Raw genomic sequence first — 7639 nt, 5'->3', positions numbered from 1 at the left:
AGCCCATTGTGTAGTTTTGTGCTTAACTTCAAACAAAAACAAGAAAAAAAAACCAATCTTAAATTTTCTTTCAAACAATATGGGTAAGAATTTTTGAATAATAATTATATGTGAAAGTTTTTGAGAGGTTCGCTGTTGGTGTGCTATAAGAGTAAAAGTCACGTCCCACTAGTCGGCCAAATAAAAGTAGTCCAAGAGTTGGAGGTGGGTGCTATTGATTAGTTGCCTTCCTCTGGTCTATCAGTTCAAAACTGAGGACTTCTGTGGGCCATATTCATGACTATAACCGTGTCTGAAGAAACTACTGTTCCTGAAACTGGCATTTATTTTCTTTGCCAATTCTTGTAAAAGAACATATATTGAAAGGATTTATCTATCACCACAAACAGATGGATTAAACATATTAATAAGTTTATTTCTTTCTGTTGAGGTCAACGATCTGTTCAAAAGCAACTACGTCATATTTTAAAGTTTTAATACATTTCCTCTTTGTATATATCTATATAATTGTCTAGGTCTTTAGATAAACATTTAAGAGCCGGAAGCGATGGACAATAAAATAACTTATGTCACCCAGCTGATATTTACAGTTTGTTTATTGCGTAGCCAGTGTTTGATTTTATCCACTGTGTGTCTGGCTCTACGATTGTGATAAATGTTTCTCGAAAATCGAGTAAAAATGTGATTAAATTTGTGATCAATATTTTATTATCAGTAAGTGGTCACTGTCAGGTTAAAAACAGGTTAAAGATCAAGTTTCTTTAGGGATTTTAGTTTTCGATATAAAAAACAGGCTTAATGCTTTTACGCTTCTATATACTAAATATACCAATATAATCCGTAAGAATTGAGGAGTTAAAACTAATGGTATACAAAAAGTATCGTACTACATAATTACCTACGAATATTATGACAACAAATCAGATACAGCTACATTTCTTTAATCTAATTTAAAAGAAAATAAGAGCAATCAGAAAGGTTGCATACCCTCGCCTCGCCGCTTCTTTTCCAGAGTGCATGTGTTTATATTGGATAATGTCAAATTTCACCATCGAAAACTCACAAAATCCTTCTCAGTTCCAGAATGATCAACGATCCAGATAATTTTTTGTAGTGTGATGGGGAATTTCAACGATAATGTGCCCATGAAATTTGGTACAAATCCGTTCACACTTTACAGTGTTATTAATCGAAAACCGAGCAAATGCTCTATCTCACCATTATACAAAATGCTTAAAAGTGATCCAGAATCCGAATCCTAGTTTGGATTCAGACTAAACTTGGAGAGGACTGTCCCATGCTGCCTTCCAATCTTGTCTAAAATTTGCATGTACATCAGTTTATCAGTTGTCGTAATACGCGCGCGAAAATACAGAACACACACACGGACCCGTTTGCAATCTCTTTGGGGGTTTATGGTAATTAAAGGCAATGATCTGAACTGCGGAAAACCATAATTTCATATCTGTAAAACTTATAATAAAAGGCAAATATATTTAGTCAAGCCTTTGTTCACAGCTATAATTCTTCATATTCACCCCTCCCCCTTTGTGTGGTAAGTTTACAGAATTCCAACGCTAAAATCCACAGTTCGGATAGCACATTGTGTGGCTTTGAGCTAAAACAAACAAAGAACTCAACCCTTTATAAATTCAATATGAGCTTAAAACGTCGAAAAATATATAAAATAAATCTCAGGGGCATCTATTTATAACATAAATATTTTATATTCACCTAGCTGTCTATGCTTATGCATACTTAAGTTTAATAAAAACTAAATATGTTCACTTCATGATTTAAAATTGTTCGCTAAAGTATTTCTTTTAAAAACACCAGTGTATCACCAAGCTCTAAGGCGTCACGTAATTGGTTATAAGATGTTAACGTTCATTTCATTCAAGAAAACTATTGAGGAATTTAGATTCCTATGACTTTTTTCTCGAGATAAGTCATCACAATCGAGTTAAGTGTATTGTTACAGAGAAAGCCAGCGTTCCAAGACGCTGGCTTCTCTAACTAAAGTATTCCATTTTTTTTTCTTCCTTTTATTAATGATATTGACATGCTACCTACGATATCGAATATAATTCAAATTTATATTTAGGACTAACTTAAATCTTCTAAGCTGGTCGAACTTCATGAGATATTATTAGGTTTACGGCCGAATATTTCGTTAACAGTGAGGATACACAACTGGTGGAACAGTGGATTCTAATTTTTACAAGCAGGTGCGTAAGAAAAATTTATTTAATTAGCTGTACTGATGGCTAGATTAATTCTTAGTTTAGCTTTCTCTGATTGGAAGTTATTATTATTTATTAGACTGCATCAGGACAAATTTTGATCCAATTGTACTCACGAAAAGTGATACAATTGGGTCCAATACCAATTCATACAATTGGGTCCAATACTGTTTCAATATATATATAAATCGTCCAGCACTAAATCAATAGTACATTTTCATGATGTTGTCCATATTATAATGGAACTGCCAACAAAATGGTGTTACTGAAGAGTTACATTATGCCATCCACTCCCGGCTATGATTCCACATATTGGTGGTAAGGGTGCGAAATCTTGACCATCCTGTGAATAAAAAAGTGTACAGAAACATTATATTACTAATTTTCGTAATCTAGTCTCAACAATTTGTGTTGTCAACGCGGAACTTCTCGGTCATCATGACATTTGCTCCATGTACTTTGATCATTGATATCATTTCAAATATTGTTTTGTAGTTCATATATTGAATACATGATTCATGGATTATCAACTTGTATAGGCTATGATGTACAGATAGCCATAGTAGAAATGCATTGTCAAATAGTCAGGAATTATTCGTAAACCAAGTATATTAATGCTAAACATGTCGCCAACACCGCTACGGCTCGCACCTATGATGACCCGCCTCTGCAAATCGTTCAGTAATATGCTTTTTATTATAATCAAAATTTCTTTTAATATATTCAGACTTTGGATGTGTTTAAAAGTCCACTCTTGACCATCCTTAAATCAGTATGCCTTAAGATTATGAGGTTTTCCTGGTGAGTACGAAATCCGTGTCCTCATTGAGTTATTTGTCCAAAATAACATGGTAGCTAGTTGACTTTCTAAGGTCATTAACTCGACTTTTCCATGTCAGTTGGTAATTATATTCGATATCATTCTTGGAAAATAGGAAAACGTTCTTTTTTCTCAAGCTGACAGTGTACCTTGATTTTTGTCTCAGTCAAGTACCAAATCTCGTGCACTTAAGATTGATAAAAGTTTTAAAGATAGAGTGAAGTTTTGGTGTCACAGTGTAATGCATTCTTGTCCTGGTTTATGTCTTAATTAAAGCCCAAGTGTCATTAAGTGCAGTAGAAAAGTTTTATACTTTTTTTGTTGTATGTCTAATGAGAGTAGATAAGGAAATAGAATTATGTGTATTTTTTATGAATGCTGATGTCGGTTATTTTTTGTTTGTTGTTGTTGTTTTATTTGTTTGCTGTTAATCACAAAGCTACACAATGACGCTGAGTCATTGGGGGGGGGGGAGGCGATGTCGATGCCATTTTCAACATTTTAAAAGGGCTCAATATTTTCACGTCATTCATCTACATGACTACCTGTACTTTCATGCATGAACTGCTTGTCAATGAAATCCTGAAATCCTCTGGTGAGGTATATGTGATCATTCATTAAATCAAAAATAAACTCATAATATATGGTTGCTTTAAGTTGCACTGGGACGTTCTTTTTCACAGTAGATTGTAAAGCTTGATGTAATGTGTATATATGCTTATATTTACAGTTAGTATTGTTTGATCTTGTTTGTTTTATAACATTCTTGATCTTATGACTTTATTGGAGTCAAATTGCAACATTTTTCCATAAAATTTGTTAAATGTGATTTCTTAAATTCGCGAGTTGAGTAATCTTATTGTTTCTTTGTGCTACATTCAACAAATAAGTATGAAGCTATTTACACAGTATTATTTAAATAAATATAAAAAATAATAGAATTAGTAGGGCTTGTTGGTTATTCCTAAAATTGCTATAAGAAGTATTCATAACAAAATAAATGCTGCAATAAAAAGTACACAAACAAGAAAAGTGATACAAGTTGGATGGATTTTAAAACGATTTTCAATCCCTACTTTGGTTGGAAAATTTAGACTGCTTCGTTTAGCAGGCCCCCCAGTGGCACAGCGGTATGTCTGCGGACTTACAACGCTAGAATCCGGGTTTCGATACCCGTGGTGGGCAGAGCACAGATAGCCCTTGTGTAGCTTTGTGCATAATTAAAAACAAAAAAACAAACAAATCGTTTAGCAGATCACAATATAGGGATTGAAAATTGTATTCAAATCTATCCTACTAGTGCCACTTTACTTGTTTGTGTACTTTTTATTGCAGCATTTATTTTGTTTTGGATATTTCTTATAGCAATTCTACGACTATCCAACAATCCCCACTTTCCCTTAAAATAATATTTTTTTTTCCTATTTATTTGTTCAGTTTTTATATGTCCATGTAATGGACACAACATCTATAAATTTTCAGTATAGCCATATCCCTGATAGCTTTAACTTTTACAAGAATGACAATTACAATCACAAATTTATAAAATTTAATCTTTACTTTGGCTTACAGATAAGTGCATAAAACTGCCAAAGTAGGGATTAAATTTTACAAATTTGTGATTGTGATTTTAATTCTTGTTTCCTTACGTTTTGTAACGGGATCCCTACTTCATTATAAAATTAATAATTTTTAATACTCTTGTTTGTTTACATTTTATGTTATACCTGTATAAAGTATATACTTTCCCTTTAGAAACTGTAACGTGTCTATCAATCGATATGCAGCGCCATCCATTGGGTTGAAGAGATATTAATGTACTTGTATGATATGTTTACCATTTATATTATACGTGTATACATGTGAATTTTATCGGAATATCAAAAGCAGATACCCACAGACCATTCAAGTAAGCTGGAGAAATCTTGTAGCGTTAGTCTGAGCTGTCTAGGCGCTAGCCCTGCTGACGTGATCAGGTAGGTAGGTAGGTAGTAGGCGAAAAAGTTGTTGCTTTAGAAATTTTTGAATTGTTTTTACCGGAAACGTTAGCAGCCTTTTTAGCGTATTATTAGTATATATGCGCATAATATATCGTAACAGATACTTCGAATGATCGGTTTTTCGCTTAGGAATTCGATAGGGTGGTTTTTTTAGCGCGTGAATTATTTGGAATTTTTGTCGATCCTTATTATTAAGTAGTACCGTACTTAAATTAGAAATGTAAAGCAGTTTTGCAAATGTTTTTGTGGTGCATTTTGTTTAAGTTATGCATATATGTGCCTATATTCTAGGATGGAAATATTTAGGTTAAAAAATACTGAAATCAATTAAAGCGTTATTGAAAAAAAGTCACAGTTTGGTTGATACTGATAATTTATATATATATATTTGGCTGTTACGTGATCTAAACCGTTATCATTATTTGTTTGAAGTTAAGCACAAAACTACACAATGGGCTATCTGTGCTCTGCCTACTACGGTATCGAAACCCGATTTATAGCGTTGTAAATCCGCAGACCGGCCGCTGTGCCACTGGAGGGTGATATCATTATTTAACAAAAGACTTTGTGTGTGTGGGCTTATAACTGGAGAACCGCTAAACTGACTGTTATCAAACATGGCAAGTACCCTTAGGACTACCTGCGAGTGATGTAGGGGTATCTGCGTTCGGATCTGACCTCTATAAGTCAACCCCGAGGGCTCCTGTATCTTTCTTGTATGTTTAACGGGTACATCGGCTAGTAAATATATGTTATGGCACATTACAAAAGTTCGTTAATGATACCTAAGCCATAACAACAATCTCTCAACGCTTTTAAACTCTAGTAAATATATGTTATGGCACATTATAAAAGTTCGTTAATGATACCTAAACCATAACAACAATCTCTCAACGCTTTTAAACTCTAGTAAATATATGTTATGCCACATTATAAAAGTTCGTTAATTTTATCTAAACCATAACAACAATCTCTCAACGTTTTTAAACTCATATGAAATATTTATCAGTATGCTAGCTTAAATTGATTCAATCAGAAACTCCATGTATACGTATACATACATATACGGGAAAATGTGTGCGGTCTTCAGAATACCCAATAGAAGATTTTGGCGTTCCTGAAAGTCTCAATTTGCCCTCAGTATAACGTAAAATTTCAATGGTGTAAAATAAATCTTACTCCTTACACTTTATTTAGTATTTCACTTGCCAGTAATAACGGATTGTAACATCAGACACAAAGCAACTTAGTTTAAAATAGTTTCTTACTCTTTTTCTTCAGTCACAAATATTTTGTTCTTTTAAATTCATTTGCTCAAAAATGGAAGCGTTAGTTTCAAGCTCACTTTGCTGCTGTTTCGTTACGAATTCGAGGAACGTTTGTCTGAGAATGTTCAACTTTCATCGCAGTTTGTACATGATGATTGAGTATTAACGCCACTGCTGTTCAACTAATGAACTGACTACTCAGCAGAACCTTTTCAGTGTGTTAGGAGTCGGACAACGTATAGAATTGGTTACGTAGAAAACATATTTATAAACTGAGTAATTTTCCCTAAGATGATGAACCTCTTTCTACTTCAGGTAGAAGTTGTATCACAAATGAAATAGATATATTTCTTATTTTTCTTTTCTTGTCAATAATTCAGCAAAAAAGTTAAATGACCTAAACGCACGCAATATCATTTGAACAACAAGTAGTTTTCATTGAAGCCTGACAATCTAATTCACTATGTTAAACGCGTAAGACAGGTATATACAGTCTGCTTGTGCTCTTAGAATTTCTGAAATTAACAGAGAAAATAAAGTAAACAAATCCATTTCAAAAGGAAGATTACTGAAATATATATACAATCAGACAGACTGGTAGTCTTTGCAAGTAAATACATTAAATTTGGTTGTTTTAGTGTAAAGCCACATTGGGTTATCTGCTGTATCCACTGCGTGGACTCGAATCCCGAATTTTAGAGTTGTAAGTGCGTAGATATAATGTTGTCCCACCGGGAATGGAACTAAAAGTTTTGGGATTTTCTTGTTCTCTTATCCTCAAAAGAATTTATTTACAGCCAATCAGAGTTTAAAATTCAGACGAAGATTTCAGCTTTTAAATTAAACGGATGTCATGATTAATAACAAAGATAGATTAACTCCACATTTTTTTAATGGCTTGCAGTAATAACTTTCATGGAGATATCTGTAATGTTTATGGGGTTTGCATTATTTCAGTTCGTTGCTCCAGTGCTTAAGCTGAAGGCCATTAGTTTCTTATATTTCAACTCAGAGTTTCCATCTCATTTGTTCTGAATGAACATTTATGTTTTTAGTATGCAATGTAAAAACATTGGTTCCATGATATTTTGTTGAGCTTTGTAATACGGTTGAAAACTTTTCATCAACACTGGATCTTAGCACGTACTAAAAGGTTGCGTACACACTAACAGCGACTATATGTTTTTTTTAAAGCAATGCCACACTAAGCAATCTGCTATGTCCACCGTGGGGATTAGAACTCCGTATTTTAGTGTTGCAAGTCTATAGACTTACACCTCGTCCCGACCGGGGGACAACTTGTTTATT

Source organism: Limulus polyphemus, unplaced genomic scaffold (genome assembly GCF_000517525.1).
Source record: "Limulus polyphemus unplaced genomic scaffold, Limulus_polyphemus-2.1.2 Scaffold24, whole genome shotgun sequence".
Classification (NCBI taxonomy): Eukaryota; Metazoa; Arthropoda; class Merostomata; order Xiphosura; family Limulidae; genus Limulus; species Limulus polyphemus.
Note: the sequence above shows the minus strand (reverse complement) of the source record.